Raw genomic sequence first — 19,045 nt, 5'->3', positions numbered from 1 at the left:
ACACAAATAGATTTGTGTTGGATTAGAGTCCAGGACAAATAAAAATAATACACAGTCTGTGCTGACTGGAGACTTTAGTGGTCTTCCAGTTGAATTTGTGGTCCTGAAGTTCTGTGTTGGAGACATTTGAGCAGAGAGCTTCCTTCTTAGTGTCTTTGTCTTCGATCTAGCAGCCGGCAACTAGGCTTCACATGCCCAACACCAGGCCTTCTGGAGAGAGAGGGAGAGCCCTTCTGGCTTCTGCACAGAATGAGTCTCTGGCTTGTCTGCTTGTACAAGGGAAACTCTCAGCTGTCACAGAGATGGGAAGATGGTCACAAGACTGTCTCAGTGTATTCTCTGGTACCTTTGAATGAGATTCAAGTTTAGGAATTTCAATCTCTCAAGCCTCATGATGTCAATATTCACCATAGGAAGGATGCGCCCTTTCAATGTTAATGTCCCAGGATGGCTTTGAATGTCTTACTAATGAAAGCAATCTCAGGTACTTCCATCAATAGGGCAAGCCATTGTTTTGGGTATAGGCTAATCAGACATGTGTCTCCACTTTGATGCCTTGGAATGTGCAAGGTTTTCAAATGCAAATGGTGACGGCCATTTTTAACTCCGGCAAAGTCTTTGTAAATGTTGTCTGTACTATTCCAGCTTTCCTTTTTTTTAATAAAAGCAAAATACTGCAGATGCTGGAAATCTGAAATAAAAACAAGAAATGCTGGAACCACTCAGCAGGTCTGGCAGCATCCAGAGAAGCAAACTGGGTGGTTTTATTTTAATAAAAAAAAGTCAACAGATGAAACTCTCCGCCGAACAAAGGCGGTGGAGGGGTGAAAAGAGAAGAGTCAACGCTTCGGGTCAGCGACCCTTCTTCCGGCTGGCTGTCGGCTAGGAAATGGAACCCAAAGTAGGCCGTGCCATTAAATGCAGTAAGACCTCCGGGAAACCTGTCTACACCTCCCCACCTCCCCCCTCACTCTCTCCCCACCTACCCATAATTATCATGCCAATTGTTTCAAATCCTGCCATGACAGTTTGGGAATTAAAATCAGTTTAAAAAATTCTGGAAATCAAAAGCTTTTTTTAATCTATTCATGGGATGGGTGCATCGCTGGCAAGGCCAGCATTTATTGCTCATCCCTAAATGCATTTGAGAAGCTGGTGGTGAGCTGCTGCAGTTCATGTGGTGTCGGTACATGCACAGTGCTGTTAGGAAGGGAGATAGGATTTTGACCCAGTGGCAGTGAAGCAACGGCAATATAGTTCTAAGTGAGGATGGTGTCTGACTTGGAGGGGAACTTGCAGGTAGTGGTGTTCCCATACATCTGCTGCCCTTGTCCTTCTAGGTGGTAGAAGTCGCGGGTTTGGAAGATTCTGTTGAAGGAGGCTTGCCGATGCAGACACGGTGGGCTGAATGGCCTCCTTCTGTGCCATAATTTTTCTATGGTTCTATATTGTAAATGGTACGCACTGCTGCCACTGTGTGCTGGTAGTGGAGGGAGTGAATGTTTAAGGTAGTGGATGGGGTGCCAATCAAATTGGCTGCTTTGTCCTGGATTGTGTCGAGCTTCTTGAGATGCACTGCACTCATCCAGACAAGCAGAGGGTATTCCATCACACTCTGAACTTGTGCCTTGTAGATGATAGACAGAGTTTGGAGTCAGGAGGTGAGCTACACACTGCAGAATTCCTAGCTTCAGGCCTGCTTTTGTAGGCATATTCTTTATACGGCTGGTCCAGTGAAGTTTCTGGTCAATGTTAATACCCAGGATGTTGATGGTGGGGATTCAGCGATGGTAATACCATTGAATGTCAAGGGGAGATGGTTAGATTCTCTCGTTTGAAGAAGGTCATTACCTGACACTTGTGTGGCGTGAACGTTACTTGCCACTTATCAGCCCAATTCTGAATGTTGTCCCGGTCTTGCTGCATGCAGGCACGAACTGCTTCAGTATCTGAGGAGTTGTGAATGGTATTGAATACTGTGCAATCATTAGTGTACACTTCCACTTATGAACATGTTGGAGGGAAGGTCATTGATGAAGCAGCTGAAGATGATTGGGCCTAGGACAGTACTCTGAGGAACTCCTGCTCCTGATGTCTTGAGGATGAGATGATTGACCTCCAACAATCACAACCATCTTTCTTTGTGCAAGATATGCCTCCAATCAGTGGAGAGTTTTCTCCTGATTCCCATTGACTTCAATTTGGCTAGGGCTCCTTGACACCAATAAAAGTTGCCATGATGTTGTCGGATTCTCTTAAAAACCCAAATGGCTCCCTAATGTCCTTTAGTGAAGGAAAATTGCCATCCTTACCCAGTGTGGCTTATATATGACTGCAGTCCCACATCAATGTGGTTGACTCTTAATTGCCTTCTGAAGTGACTTAGCAAGCCACTTGGTTACATTAACAGCTTCTCTGGGCAACTGCAGATGGGCAATAAATGCTGGCCTTGTCAGTGATGCCCACATCCAGACAATGAATAAATGAAAAAAGTTGGGATCTTCATAAGGCCTTATAGGGGCTCACTCTATGGGCTGTATTTTACCCTCAGCGGATGGGAGCCGTCCATCGACTGAAAAGTCGGTGGTGAACCTGTCTCTGCCTGGCCTGGGAATCCGGATCGTGTTTTACAGTCCCCAGGCCTTTAATTGGTCTGAAACGGGACTTCCATCTCATTGAGGCAGGAGGTCCCGCCTAATAGAGCTGCTGGCCAATCAGTGGGTCAGCAGCTCTCTGTCCCGGCAGCGCCATCAGGAGTTTTTGGGGCTTCGCCGGGGGTAATCATTCGGGCCCCAGCGAGGCAAGGTTCCTCAACTGGGGGAACAGGGGGTGTGTTGGGTGTTGAGGGTGGTTGGGGCATAAGGGGCGGCCCTCTGTCGGGCACAGGATGCCTCATCATGAGGGCCCCCTCACCACCCCCCCCGGCTATCAGAAAGCCGCCTGCTTTTGTCAGGTGGCTTTTTTTGGGTCTGGGCCGCCCGACTGGCTAAGGGTAAAATCCCCGTGGTGGTGGGTGGAGGCCCTAAAGTGGCCGTTATCTGGTTAAGGGCAAGCGGACCGTTTTTTGCTGCCGCCGCCCTACATAAAGTGGCAGTGGCATCGGGAGTGGGTTGGGAAGAGCCCACAGAACCTCCCGCTCCATTTTACGCCTCCTCCTCCCCACCGCCACCTTCCCGCTCTTTGCGGGGGGGAGGGGCGTAAAATTCAGCCCAATGTGTCAACTAGTGTAAATTCTGCTGAGACCCTTCAAGGGCATAAATGGAGGCATTTCATGGGAAGCCCAGGAACTTCTCCTGACATGCCCCCTTGATGTGGTTGAAGGGCAGTGGGGAGCAGTTCTATCTTTAGCTTTCTGATTTTAAGGTCCAGTCTAAATGGGGCTCAGTCCCAATGGAACCAGATTCCAACCCATATTCTGGACCCCTGGATGGAAACCAGACTGATACCCTCGCTCAACCCAGTAATTTTAGGACCTATATGTCCTCCATGGTCTATGTTTAGGGCTCATCTCTTAACTCTCTTCTGACTTTCCTGAAATTGTCCAACTACCTTCCATTTTCCAGTACAACTACTATTATACAAGATGTTTATGTTTATGATATTGCTACCAATGCTTAACAAGTCTAAACATATAACTGACGAAAATCAATCTTACTTTCCGCACATGATATCCAACAGATATTCAACAGGTATAAAGATGACTAATAGAAAACAGTAATGAACAGAATTTCAAACAGCATTCTTGCTCCTGCACTCATACTACTACTTCAGTGTCCAAACTGACTAGTAGACATGAAATTACTTTTATGACACAAGCATGTGCCTTGAGTGGGGTTGAAATTAATTGGAATTTGAGTCAATGTCAGTAGCATTGCCAGTCAAACTGGGTTCACAATTGCAAATGATATCAGGTCTGCCAGAAAGGTTTAGCTTGAAAGTAAATCTGGGTATAGTTGACATCCAAAGTAAATGGGTGCATTATTATACAATAACATGTCACAAAGGATTTCCTTGCAATTTACTGCTCTTTTACTGCTGCCCCATCCAAAGCACTTGTCCACGTGTACAGCCCATTGAATGACTGCCATCAATGGCCATACACAGAAAAGATTTACGAGAATGGTTCCAGGGATGAGGAACTTCATTTACCAAGATAGATTGGGGTAGTTGGGACTGTTTTGTTAGAAGAGAAGGATGAGAGGAGATTTGATAGAGGTATTCAAAATCATGAGGGGTGTGGACAGAGAAAATAGGGAGAAACTGTTCCCACTCGTGAAAAGATCAAGAATGAGAGGGCACAGATTTAAGGCAATTGACAAAAGAATGGTGACATGAGGAAAAATTTTTTCATGCAGCGAGTGGTTAGGATCTGGAATGCACTGCCTGAAAATTTGGTGGAGGCAGGTTTAATCGAGGCCTTCAAAAGGGAATTAGAAAGTTACGTGAAAAGGAAGAATATACAGGGTCATAGGGAGAAGGCAGGGGAATGGCACTCAGTGAATTGTTCACTCGGAGAGCTGGTGCATACACGATGGGCTGAATGGCCTCCTTCTGTGCTGTAACAATTCTGTGGTTCTGCAGCATGGCACAAATGCTGCAACCAACACCTGAAGAGGTTACCATATTGACATCTTAAAGGGGCTTCAAACAGAACATGACAACTATACATGATGTATTTCTATTACTGAAACACAATGGTCTGCAGATTGGGCACATATTTGTCACTGGATGTGCTACTTAAACTTGCAGGGATAAAAATTGGTATGTCCTTTTTTTAGGCATTGGGGTCGCAATTCACGCCCTGCCTGCGCCGGTTCCAGTGGAGGTAGGCAGCACGTAAATTTGGAGCTGCCACCTCATTTACTTGACAGTAGGGAAGGGCTGAGTGTCTATCACACTGAATCACAGAATCATTACAGTGCAGAAGGAGACCATTTGGTCCATCATATCCGCACTAGCTCTCCAAAAGAGCAATTCCCTCAGTTCCATTCTCCCGCCTTCTCCCCAAAACACTGCACATTCTTCCTTTTCATATAACTGTCTAATTCCCTACTGAATGCTTCAATTGAACCTGCCTCTATCGCGTTCTCAGGCAGTGCATTCCAGAACTTAACCACTCGCTGCGTGAAAAAGATTTTCCTCATGTCACCTTTGTTTCTCTTACCAAATACTTTAAATCTGTGCCCTCTCGTTCTCGATCCTTTCACGAGTGGAAACAGTTTGTCTCTATCTACTCTGTCCAGCCCCTCATGATTTTGAATACCTCTATCAAATTACCTCTCAGCCTTCTCTTCTCCAAGGAAAACAGTCCTAACTTCTCCAATCTATCTTCAGATATTCCTCATCCCTGGAACCATTCTCATGCATCTTTTCTGTACTCTCTCCAATACCCTCACGTCTTTCCTAAAGTGCGGCGCCCAGAACTGGACGCAATACTCCAGCTGAGGCCGAACTAGTGTCTTATACAAGTTCAACATAACTTCCTTGCTCTTGTACTCTATGCCCCTATTAATAAAGCCCAGGACACTGTAGGCTTTATTGACCGCTCTCTCAACCTGTCCTGCCACCTTCAATGACTTATGCACATATACACCCAGGTCCCTCTGCTCCTACACCCCCTTTAGAATTGTACCTTTTATTCTACATTGTCTCTCCATGTTCGTCCTAACAAAATGAATCACTTCACATTTCTCTGCATTGAACTTCATCTGCCACTTGTCTGCCCATTCCACCAACTTTCTATGTCCTTTTGAAGGTCTACACTATCCTCCTCACAGTTCATAATGATTCCAAGTTTCATATCATTTGCAAACTTTGAAATTGTGCCCTGAACACCAAGGTCTAGGTCATTAATATATATTAGGAAAAGCAAGTGTCCCAACACTGATCCCTGGGAACTCCATTACAAACCTTCCTCGTGCCCAAAAAATATCCATTAAACACTACTCTTTGTTTCCTGTCACTTAGCCAGCTTTGTATCCACGTTGTTACTGCCCTTTTTATTCCTTGAGCTACAAGTTTGTTTACAAGTCTATTGTGTGGCACTGTATCAAATGCCTTTTGAAAGTCAATGTACACCACATCAACAGCATTGACTTCATCAACCCTCTCTGTTACCTCCTCAAAAGACTCCAGCAAGTTACGTAAACATGATTTTCCCTTAAGAGATCCATGCTGGCTTTCTTTAATTAACTCTCATTTGTCCATGTGACTATTGATTTTGTCCCGAATTAATTTTGCAAGACGTTTTCCCACTACCGAAGTTAAACTGACTGACCTGTAATTGCTGGGCTTGTCTTTATACCCTTTTTTGAACAAACGTGTAATGTTTGCAATTCTCCAGTCCTCTGCCACCACCCCAGAGTCTATGGAAGACTGAAAAATTATGGCCAGTGCCACTGTTATTTCCAGACTCACTTTCCTCAGTATCCTTGGATGCATCTCATCTGGTCCTGGTCCTGGTACAGACAGCCTATCTAATGCTTCCTCTATATCAATTTTAAACCCCTCTAGTCTGACTTACCTCCTCTTTCAACATTGCCTCGATTGCATCTTCTTCCTTGGTAAAGACAGAGGCAAAGTATTCATTTAATACTTCTGCTATGCCCTCTGCTTCCATGTGTAAATTCCCTTTCTGGTCCATAATTGGCCCCACTCCTCCTTTTACCACCCTTTTACTATTTATATGTCTATAGAAATCTTTGGGATTTCCTTTAATGCTAGCTGGCAGGACGTCAGAAATGCTCCATCCATCAATATTGGCGACCACGCTCTGGAAGTGGTTCAAGAGTTCACCTGCCTAGGCTCAACTATCAAGAGCAAGGAAGTTATGTCACAACCTGTCTCTAGATGCAGAAATCAACAAGCGCATGGGAAAGGCTTCCACTGCTATGTCCAGACTGGCCAAGAGAGTGTGGGAAAATGGCGCACTGACACGGAACACAAAAGTCCGAGTGTATCAGGCCTGTGTCCTCAGTACCTTGCTCTATGGCAGCGAGGCCTGGACAACGTATGTCAGCCAAGAGCGACGTCTCAATTCATTCCATCTTCGCTGCCTCTGGGGAATACTTGGCATCAGGTGGCAGGACCGTATCTCCAACACAGAAGTCCTCGAGGCGGCCAATATCCACAGCTTGTACACACTACTGAGTCAGCGGCGCTTGAGATCGCTTGGCTATGTGAGCCGCATGGAAGATGGCAGGATCCCCAAAGACACATTGTACAGCGAGCTCGCCACTGGTATCAGACCCACCGGCCGTCCATGTCTCCGCTTTAAAGACGTCTGCAAACGCGACATGAAGTCCTGTGACATTGATCACAAGTTGTGGGAGTCAGTTGCCAGCGTTCGCCAGAGCTGGTGGGCAGCCATAAAGGCGGGGGTAAAGTGTGGCGAGTCGAAGAGACTTAGCATTTGGCAAGAAAAAAGACAGAAGCGAAAGGGGAGAGCCAACTGTGTAACAGCCCCGACAAACTAATTTTTCTGCAGCACCTGTGGAAGAGCCTGTCACTCTAGAATTGGCCTTTATAGCCACTCCAGGCACTGCTCCACACACCACTGACCACCTCCAGGCGCTTACCCATTGTCTCTCGAGATAAGGAGGCCAAAGAAGAGCTGTCAGTCTCTTTTCATGCTCTCTCTTTGCTTCTTGTTTGTTTTTTCACTTCCCCTCTGGACCTTCTATATTCAGCCTGGTTCTCAAGAGTATTTTCTATCTGGCATCTGTCATAAGCACACTTTTTCTTCTTTATCTTAATCTCTACCTCTTTTGTCATCCATGGAGCTCTGGATTTGTTTGCCCTACTTTTCCCCTTCAAGAGAACATACCTCAACTGTTCCCGAACTATCTCTTCTGTGAAAGGAGCCCATTGTTCATCTACCTGTTTTCCTGCGAGCTTTTGACTTCAATTGATTCGCCCCAGCTCCATTCTTCCCCATTGAAGTTGGCCTTCCCCCAGTTAATTATTCTGACCCTGGATTGCTCTTTACCCTTTTCCATAGTCAGCCTAAACCTTATGATACAATGATCACTATCCCTTAAATGCTCTCCTACTGATACTTGATCCACATGGCCCACCTCATTTCCAAGAGCCAGGTCTAGCAGTGCCTCCCTTCTCGTTGGACGAGAAACATACTGTTGGAGAAAGCTTTCCTGAACACACTCTGGGAACTCTTGCCCCTCCCTGCCCTGTACACTATTATTATCTCAGTCGAGAGTCATGGAGTCATACAGCAGTGAAACAGGCCCTTCGGCCCACCATGTCTGCGCTGACCATCAAGCCTATCTTTCTAATCCCATTTTCCAGCATTTGGGCCATAGCATTGTATGTTATGGCATTTCAAGTGCTCATCTAAATACTTCTTAAATGTTGTGAGGGTTCCAACCTCTACCACCCCTTCAGGCCGTGTGTTCCACATTCCAACCACCCTCTGGGTGAAAACATTTTCCCTCAAATCCCCTCTAAACCTCCTGCCTCTTACCTTAAATCTATGCCCCTTGGTTATTGTCACCTCCGCTAAGGGAAAAATGTTTCTTCCTATCTACTCTATCTATGCCCCTCATAATTTTGTACACATCAATCAGGTCTCCCCTCAGCCTTCTCTGCTCTAAGGAAAACAACCCCAGTCTATCCAGTCTCTCTTCATAGCTGAAATGAAGCCCAGGCAACATCCTGGTGAATCTCCTCTGCACCCTCTCCACTGCAATCACATCCTTCCTATAATATGGCGACCAGAACTGTACACAGTACTTCAGCTGTGGCCTAACTAGTGTTTTATACAGCTCCATCATAACCTCCCTGCTCTTGTACTCTATGCTTTGGCTAATAAAGGCAAGTATCCCATATTCCATCCTAACCACCTTATCTACCTGTGCTGCTGCCTTCAGTGATCTATGGACAAGTACACCAAGGTCCCTCTGACCCTCTGTACTTCCTATGGTCCTACCATCCATTGTCTACTCCCTTGCCTTGTTAGTCCTCCCAAAGTGCATCACCTCACACTTCTCAGGATTAAATTCCATTTGCCACTGCTCTGCCCATCTTACCAGCCCAACTATATCGTCCTGAAATCTAAGGCTTTCCTCCTCACTATTTATGACACCACCAATTTTCATGTCATCTGCAAACCTACTGATCGTACCTTCTATGTTCATGTCTAAATCATTAATGTACACTACAAACAGCAAGGTTCCCCGTACCGATCCCTGTGGTACACCACTGGTCACAGGCTTCCAATCGCAAAAACAACCCTCGACTATCATCCTCTGCTTCCTGCCGCTAAGCCAATTTTGGATCCAATTTGCCAAATGGCCCTGGATCCCATGGGCTCTTACCTTCTTGACCAATCTCCCATGCGGGACTTTATCAAAAGCCTTACTGAAGTCCATGTAGACTACATCAACTGCTTTACCCTCATCTACACACCTAGTCACCTCCTTGAAAGATTCAGTCAAATTTGTGAGACATGATCTCCCCCTGAGAAAGCCATGTTGACTATCCTTGATTAATCCCTGCCTCTCCAAGTGGAGATTAATCCTGCCCCTCAGAATGTTTTCCAATAGTTTCCCTACCACTGATGTTAGACTCACTGGCCTGTGATTACCTGGTTTATTCATATTACCCTTCTTGAATAATGGTACCACATTCACTGTCCTCCAGTCCCCTGGCACTTCTCTTGTGGCCAGAGAGGATTTGAAAATTTGTGTCGGAGCCCCTTGCCTCACATAACAGCCTGGGGTACATCTCATCTGGGCTTGGGATTTATCCACTTTTAAGTCTGCTAAAACTGCTAATACTTCCTCCCTTTCAATGCTAATTTGCTCATCACAATCTCTTTCCCTGATCTCTACACCTACATCTTCCTTTTCCATAGTGAACACAGATGAAAAGTAATCATTTAAAACCTCACCTACGTCCTCCGGCTCCACACGCAGATTGCCACTTTGGTCCTTAATGGGCCCTGCTCTTTCCCTGGTTATCCTCATGCCCTTAATATACTTATAGAAATCTTGGGATTTTCCTTTATCTTGCCTGCCAGTGTTTTCTCATGCCTCCTCTTCGCTCTCCTAATTACTTTTTTAAGTACCGCCCCCCCCCTACACTTTCTATACTCCTCCAGGGCCTCTGCTGTTTTCAGCCCTCTGAATCTCTCATAAGCCTCCTTTTTGTTCCTTATCCAATCCTCTATATCCCTTGACATCCAGGATTCCCTGGACTTATTATTCCTACCCTTCACCCTTACGGGTATATGTTGGCCTTGAACTCTATTTCCTCTTTGAATGACTCCCACTGGTCTGATGTAGACTTTCCTACAAGTAGCTGCTCCCAGTCCTCTTTGGCCAGATCCTGTCTTATCATATTGAAATCGGCCTTCCCCCAATTCAGTATCTTTATTTCTGGTCCATCTTTGTCCTTTTCCATAACTACCTTAAATCCTACAGAATTATAGTCACTATCCCTGAAATGGTCCCCCACTGACACTTCTACCACTTGTCCTTCTTCATTCCCTAAGATTAGGTCCAGTACCGCCCCTTCTCTTGTAGGACTTTCTACATACTGGCTCAAAAAGTTCTCCTGGATGCACTTTAAGAATTTCGCCCCCTTTAAGCCTTTTGCACTAAGACGATCCCAGTTAATATTGGGGAAGTTGAAATCTCCTAATATTATTACCCTATTATTTTTACACCTCTCTGAGATTTGCCTACATATCTGCTCCTCTATCTCTCCCCGACTGTTTGGAAGCCTGTAGTACACTCCCAGCCAAGTGATTGCCCCCTTTTTGTTTTTCAGTTCTACCCATATGGCCTCATTTGAGGAACCTTCTAAGATATCATCCCTCCTTACTGCAATAATTGGCTCCTTGATCAACAGTGCAATGCCACCTCCTCTTTTACACTGCCATCACGCCTGAAGATTCTATACCCTGGAATATTAAACTGCCAGTCCTGCCCTTCCCTCAACCATGTCTCTGTGATAGCAATAATATCATATTCCCATGTGTTAATCAATGCCCTCAATTCATCTGCCTTACTTGTAAGACTCCTTGCATTAAAATAGATGCAATGCAGCCTTGCATTATTTGCTTGTGCCTTAACAGGTCTATATTTGCTCTGCCTTCCAGACACATTTAGTTTCTCTTCTATATTTGGCTGTGCATCACCCCCTACTGTACTTCCACTCTGTATCCCATCACCGCACCCCCCAACAACAGCACTCGCAAACCTGCCAGCAAGGATGTTAGTCCCATTCCGGTTCAGATGCAACCCATTCGACTCGTACAGGTCCCACCTTCGGCAGAAACAGACCCAGTGATCCAGGAAACTAAAGCCCTCCCTCCTGCACCATCTCTTCAGCCACACATTCATCTTCTCTCTCCTACTATTCCTATATTCACTAGCACTGGGAATAATCCAGAGATTACAACCTTTGAGGTCCAGTTTTTTAATCTGCTACCTAGCTCCCTAAATTCTTGTTGCAGGATCTCATCCCTCTTTCTATCTGTGTCATTGGTACCAATGTGTACCACAACCTCTGACTGTTCACCCTGCCCCTTCAGAACGTCTTGCAGCTGCTCCATGACATCCTTGACCCTAGCACCAGGGAGGAAACATACCATCCTGGAGACACGTTTGCTGCCACAGAAACGTCTATCTGTACCCCTTACAATAGAATCCCCTATCACTATAGCTCTCCCACTCTTTTTCCTGTGCAGCTGAGCCACCCGTGGTGCCATAGACTTGGCTCTTGCTGCATTCCCCTGTGAAGCCATCTCCCTCAACAGTGTCCAAAGCGTAAAATCTGTTCGAGTGGGAGATGGACTCAGGGGACTCCTGCACTACCTGCCTAGTTCTTCTACTCTGCCTGGTGGTCACCCATTCCATTTCTGCCTGAGCAGTCTTTACTTTGCGGTGTGACCACCTCCCTGTACGTGCTATCCACGATGATCTCAGCCTCGCTGATGCTCCACAGTGTCCCCAGCCGCCGTTCCAGATCTGAAACGCGGATTTCGAGTAGCTGCACCTGGAGACACTTCCTGCACACGTGTTCGCCCTGGACACTGGAAGTGTCCTTGACTTCCCACATTGCACAGGAGGAGCACCCCACACTGCCGAGCTGCCCTGCATGATTTACCCTTAATTTACTCCCTTAAACTATTCAAAAATTAGAGATTATTTACACTAGGGACCTTGATTCCCTAAAAAAACTACTTACTATATAAAAAAAACTATAGACCTTACCTTTCTCTTTAGTTACTAACCCAGCTATTTACTTATATTCCTTAACAGCAGTTACTCACCAACCAATCAGCTTGCAGCTTTCCTGTGATGTCACTGTTTGAATTTTTTTTCAAACTCAGTCAGTGCGTGCCAATTCCTGAAGAGGTCCGACTGCTCTCTGCTCCTGAAGGTAGTGAAGGCCCTGAGCCTGGTGCTGAATTTATCCATTCCAGGTTCTAGGTGCTCCCACACAGGTCTGACTGCTCTCTGCTCCTGAAGGTAGTGAAGGCCCTGAGCCTGGTGCTGAATTTATCCATTCCAGGTTCTAGGTGCTCCCACACAGGTCTGACTGCTCTCTGCTCCTGAAGGTAGTGAAGGCCCTGAGCCTGGTGCTGAATTTATCCATTCCAGGTTCTAGGTGCTCCCACACAGGTCTGACTGCTCTCTGCTCCTGAAGGTAGTGAAGGCCCTGAGCCTGGTGCTGAATTTATCCATTCCAGGTTCTAGGTGCTCCCACACAGGTCTGACTACTCTCTGCTCCTGAAGGCTCCTATGTTTGGATAATTAAAGTTCCCCATTATAACTACCTTATAATTTTGCACCTCTCTGTAATGTCCTTGCAAATTTGTTCCTCCACATCCTTCCCACTAGCTGGTGGCCTGTAGACAACACTGAGCGATGTAACCACATCTTTTTTGTTCCTTAGCTCTAGCCAAATTGATTCTTTCCTCGACCCCTTGGGACATGCGCTTTCTCCAGCATTGCAATGCTCTCTTTAATCAATACCGCCACCCTTCCCCCTTTTTCCCTTTATCATCTTTCCTGATCACCTTGTATCCAGGAACATTTAACACACAGTCCTGCCCTTCTTTGAGCCAGGTCTCTGTTTATAGCCACAACATTATATTTCCACATGTCAATCTGCACCTGTACCCTCACCAGTCTTATTAACCACACTCTGTGCATTCACATACATGCACATTAACCCTGATTCAGACTTTATTACATTCTCCTTTACTCTGACCCACCTAATAACTTACTGTTCCCTACTCTCGTGCTATCTATCTCCCCCAGTATTCTGTGCACCTTGGTATTCCTCTCTGATACTTGCTTCTGGTTCCCACACCCCTGACAAGTTACCAGCTTTGCTTCACTCCAATCTGAGCTCCCTCTCAGGTTCCCATCCCCCTGACAATTTAGTTTAAACCCTCCCCAACAGCACTAGCAAATCTCCCTGCAAGGATATTCGTCCCAGTCCTGCTAAAATGCAACCCGTCCATCTTGTACAGGTCCCACCTACCCCAGAAACGGTCCCAATATCTCATACATCTGATGCCCTCCCTTCGACACCAGTTCTCCAGCCATGTGTTCAATCGCTCAATTCTCCTATTCCTTTGCTCACCTGTACGTGGGACTGGGAGTAATCCTGAGATTACTGCTTTTGAGGTCCTGCTTTTTAATCTCCTTCCTAGCTCCCTAAAATCAACTTTCAGGACCTCATTCCCCTTCTTACCTATGTCATTGGTAACAATGTGGACCACAACCTCTGGCTGTTCACCCTCCCCCAGACAAATGTCCAGCAGCTGCTCCATGACATACTTGACTCTGGCACCAGGGAGGCAACACACCATCCTGGAGTCACGCTTACTGCTGCAGAAATTCCTTTCTGTTCCCCTAACTAACGAATCTCCTATCACTACTGCTCTTCCACTCTTCTTCCTCCCCTCCGTGCAGCTGAGCCAACTGTGGTGCCACAAACTTGGCTCTGACTGCACTCCTCTGAGGAACCATCACCCTCACCAGTATCCAAAATGGAAAACCGAGTGAGATCATATCAGGGGACTCCTGCACTACCTGCCTGGTTCTCTTAGACTGCCTGGCAGTCACCCATTCCCTATCTGCCCACATGCTCCTAACTTGTGTGACCACCTCCTAAATGTGCTATCCATGTAGTCCTCTGCCTCGCGGATGCACAACAGTGATTCTGGCCTTCGCTCGAGTTCCGAAACCCGGAGCTCAAGCTTCTGCAGCCGCTGACACTTCCTGCAGATGTATTTGTTTAGAACACATGGTGCGTCCATGACTTCCCACATGCCACAGCCTGTACATTCCACTCTGCTTGCCATCCCTTAACTTTATAGGCTATATTATAAGTAGAATAGCTTATCAGGTACTCACCAAACAGCTCCTTCTACTGCACCAAAGCAAGAACCAAATACTGGAAGGTTAACAAAGTAGAAAATGGAGCACCTCCTACCTTCTTCATCGAACTTGCTACTTACCAAACTCAAATCTCCACCCTCAGCTTGCAATCTGCACTCCGTTTTCAATCTGCTGGCTGCCTCTATGCTCAGGAGAGGGCCAAGCAGTGTTGTGGAGCCAGCCTTCTGTTCTTAAAGGCAGCCTGTCCTTCTTAAAAGAAAGCTGCACTGAATTACATAAGGCTGCTGCTGAATAATATTTCTACAATTCTAAACAAGGGAAATGGAACACTAGGGAGAGAAGGCTCCAGGGTCATTGATGAGGCACTAGAGGTCTTAGTGGTGGAGGTGGATAGGAGGAGAGACACTATGGTTCCGTGGGAGCCAGGAGGCCCTCTATAACTACCCTCAGAAGGGACTGGGAGCAGTTAGCCAGGGAGCTCAACTCCCGACATCTGGACCTGAGAACCTGATGGCAGTGCCACAAGAAATCTAACGACTACATGAGGGTGGTCAAGATCAGTGAATGTATCTACACATGACATCTCCTATCCATTACACCATCAACCTTTCACGCTGCTCAAAGCACCCACCCCCATCGCTCACCCATCAGCATTCCCTGGCACTCAGGACTCACACCTAACATGCAGATGCTCTACGTCACCCTGACACACCTAACAATGCTGCCATCCTCACGCCCAGCTTTCGTTACTTCCCCATCTCTCTGGCTATTTAGCTGTGGAAGGCACATCACCCAAACACAAAGGAACACAGTCACTGACATTCTTCTCTCTCTCTCTTGCAGGGCTAGGTATCCCGTAACAGGTGGGAGCAGAGTGGAACTGGTGGAAGACAAAGATGCCTGCCTCTCAAGGGGGAGGCAGTGGCGTAGCGGTAATGTCACTGGATGAATAATCCAGAGGCCTAGGCTAATGCTTTGGGGAAATGGGTGTGAATCCCACCGTGGCAGATGGTGAAATTGGAATTCAATTAATAAATCTGGAATTAAAAAAGCTAGTCTAATGTTGACCATTGTCAATTGTTGTAAAAACCCATCTGGTTCACTAATGTCCTTTAGGAAGGAAATCTGCTGTTCTTACCTGGTCTGGCATACATGTGACTCCAGACCCACAGCAATGTGATTGACCCTGAAAATTAGGGATGGGCAATAAATGCTGACCTAGCCAGCGACACCCATATCTCACAAACAAATAAATAAAAAATAATCTCCTAAACTCTACATAGGTGATCGTTCCCTGCATCATGAGCCAGCAGCAACATAGCCCATGGCATCTGCTGTTCTGAGAACGTTCAGGATGACGATATGTTCCTTCCTTATGCCCCTTCTCAACTCCAAGCACACTCTCAACCTGCTATTTGGCATGATGAGCAAACCGCAGATTGTGTGACCAAAGCTCTTGCTTTCCTCCCGACCTCACTTCACTCACTCCAACCTTCCCCTTTCTAATTTTTTGCTTTCAGACACCCAAGAACTGCCGCCTACCCAGCCATAGCAATCCCAGAAGGAGGAGAGAGAGAGCAACAGAACACCACTGACAGAGAGGCCCCATCAGTTGATTTGATACTCACGGCCACCAACTCTGCACATCCCTTAGAGGCTAGTATAAGAGTCGAGATCTGCACATGCTGAGTCATTGGGCATAAGCAGGCTGCAGCCATGCCGGGGTAATGGATGGTTCATGTGCCAGCTTACTGAAGGGTGAGGTTGCAGACCAGTCCTGCTACAGGGGACTCAGATGACGACCTTGATGGAGACACATACAGGAGAGCACTGATGGGCATGTGCACTGACATGCTGGGTGCATTGGCCGGCTTGCCAGACAGTCACTGCCAAGAAGCATGGAGGAGTCCAGCTCCAAGTTGACAGAGGGCATCATACAGAACGTGCCCTCTCTGCAGTATCTACTCCATCTTCCTGTCGTGCTGCAGATCCAGAGACACTACAACTGCAGCCCCATACGTGTTACAGTTTTTGTGTGGACAGGTCACCTACTTCTCCGCCCTCTCTATGAGGATGCAGCAATATTCCCTGCCAAGTCCAGGAACTCAGCACAACCCCTCCAAAAATACTCCAGAGTAATTTCAACAAGATAAGTTCAACAAAATCACCTTAACTGCAAGTTGTGTGCCTGGCCCTTTAAGTAACGCTAGTGCAGGGCCCACCTTGCAGCTGAATACTTGATCTTTTGTGAGTGACATGCAAATTTGTTGAGTGGACCTGTAAGGACCAAATTTGGTAAATGGGCATCATATCAACTAGGTTGTGTGATATCATGATAGGACGCCTTTCTTTGCTTCCAGCTCTTGCAGAGGACACCCGTATGAACGCCCTTTTCAAAATTGACCACCGTCTAGGATATGCCAGAAGCAGCTGATGGCACTGCGCACACTCCCAGGGGGCATTCGCTGGGGGCAGCACTGTTGAACCTAATTTTGCACTGAGAATATTTCAACATTACTTCTCTGCTTGCATTACAAAATGACACCGAGAAATGATTGTGACGAATTGGAGGGATATTTCATTGCCTAGGGTCACCGTGGAAGCACAGGGTCACCGTGATCCTGAGAGGCTCCCATTGAAACAACAGCCAGTCATCTCACATTTGCCACTGAGGAAGCAATTAGAAGCTGCACTAGGTTAGATTCTAGAAGACAAATGCCTCATCACCAGAACTTTCAAACAAGCACCAAGATGTAGCTTGGCTGGTGGTGAGAAGGGCCCTCCCCGTCAGATCCTTCATGCACGCCCGAAGTCTCGCCCCCTCTGCACAATGCCCCCACGCTGGCTGTGGTGGGGAAGAGACGGTTGCCCACCTCCTCCTGGAATGTGTCTTTGCAAAGCAGGTGTGGAAAGAGATGCAGTGGTTTTTGTCGAGGTTCATCCCAAGCAGCTCTGTAACACAGGAGTCTGTGCTCTACGGGCTGTTCCCAGGGACGCACACCGAGACAAACATCAACTGCTGCTGGAGGACTATCAATTCGGTGAAAGACGCCCTTTGGTCTGCCCGAAACTTGCTGGTCTTCCAACGCAAAGAGTTGCCCATCACCGAATGTTGCAGACTGGCACATTCCAAGGTCCAGGACTACGTGCTGAGGGACGCACTAAAGCTTGGGGAAGCCGCAGCAAAGGCTCAATGGGGAAAGACTACTGTGTAAGGTCCCCCCACCAAGCTGAACTGAGGGGCTGGATCCATGGGAAACCCCTCGAACTGTATTGGGAAAATTTTGTGTGCTGTAAATGTAAAAATGTATATGGCATGACAATGAAATGGAAGAGTTGTGAGGCAACTCATGATTGTATAGAAGGAAACTGATCACCTTTGCACTGTTTGTATTTTTTGACTTGATGCTGTTTTAAACTGTTTGGGAATGTATTTTTTACAGATTTTTATGAATAAAGTATATTTTGGAAAAAAAAACACTTGTCACCAAGGAGTGCCGAAGAAGCTGTTAGCACATCAAATAATGGCATGCATGTTAGTTAATGCAGAGAACAGTATCTTTGCTGTAACTTTGTATACATAGTCAAGGGGGTTTCTTGACCCCTTTGATCTGAAAGTGTGATCTAATTGATAGCTGCAAGTATTTAGTTGTACATTTTTTCTTAGCTCAGATATATTTTCTGGCTTATTACAAGATGACCTTAATTAAAGAAAAAAGTTACATGATGTCAGAAATCGCTCACTCTGAATCTACCTGAATGTTTTAAAACTAAGTTACAGAAGTAAAAAAAAAATGAAGGCAGAAAAGCTAACTTCCTATAGTTCTATACATTTTTTAGCTAACTATACTTGTACCAAACTGATCCAGATACTGATCCTATATTGTACCCTGCTTTGTGAACTGCATCAGGCAAAAAGTCATATCAAACAAAGGTTAAGATGTTAAGCAGTAGAAAATAAAGTATATTTTGGAAATAAAAGAAAAACTGTTAAATCATGCTTCCAATTTGTGCTGTGGGATTCTGATTTAAATATATTAATGAAGTGCTCAGCCTCTCAAGGGTGGGACACTCACAAGAGATAAAACCCGCCAACTGTAAAAACGTTAACAAGTGCTTATGCAATGGATTAGTGTCGTGTTCCCCATTTTTTCACATTTTAACGGTCGCCCCCGACCCTCTTGTATCCTTTGTGGGAGGATCGATATGGAGGCCAGAGTAGTTATTGGGACCAAAAACTAACAAGAACCTTTGGAAGAAACTCTCACAAGAACTGAAACTCCTTTTAAAGCTTGCATCGACATAGATAAATGAACCGCAAAGCAGCTGAAGGAACCAAGGTGGAAGTGCAATGTCTTGTACAGAAAGTGACTCCAGGTATGACATCTAAAGGCCTGATTTTAACTCAGGGTGCAGTGCAGCATGTTGGGGCAGCATTCCTCCTCCTCCTGTCCAAATGGAAACCTTCAACAAATTCAACCATGCCTGTGCCTCCTCTGGGTAAAATGCTGTCTGCACCAGGTTTCACTGACAAGCTAGCCACTGAGCCGCACTGCCACAATTGGATGTTAAGATGGAAAAGACATTTAAAAATTGATGAGGCCCCATTTGTGGCCAGCATCCCCATTGCTTCTGAAAATCCAGCAGTTAAAATGGCAGAGTGTGCA

This window comes from Heterodontus francisci, chromosome 15 (assembly GCF_036365525.1).
Source record: "Heterodontus francisci isolate sHetFra1 chromosome 15, sHetFra1.hap1, whole genome shotgun sequence".
Taxonomy (NCBI): domain Eukaryota; kingdom Metazoa; phylum Chordata; class Chondrichthyes; order Heterodontiformes; family Heterodontidae; genus Heterodontus; species Heterodontus francisci.
This window is presented reverse-complemented; position numbering follows the sequence as displayed.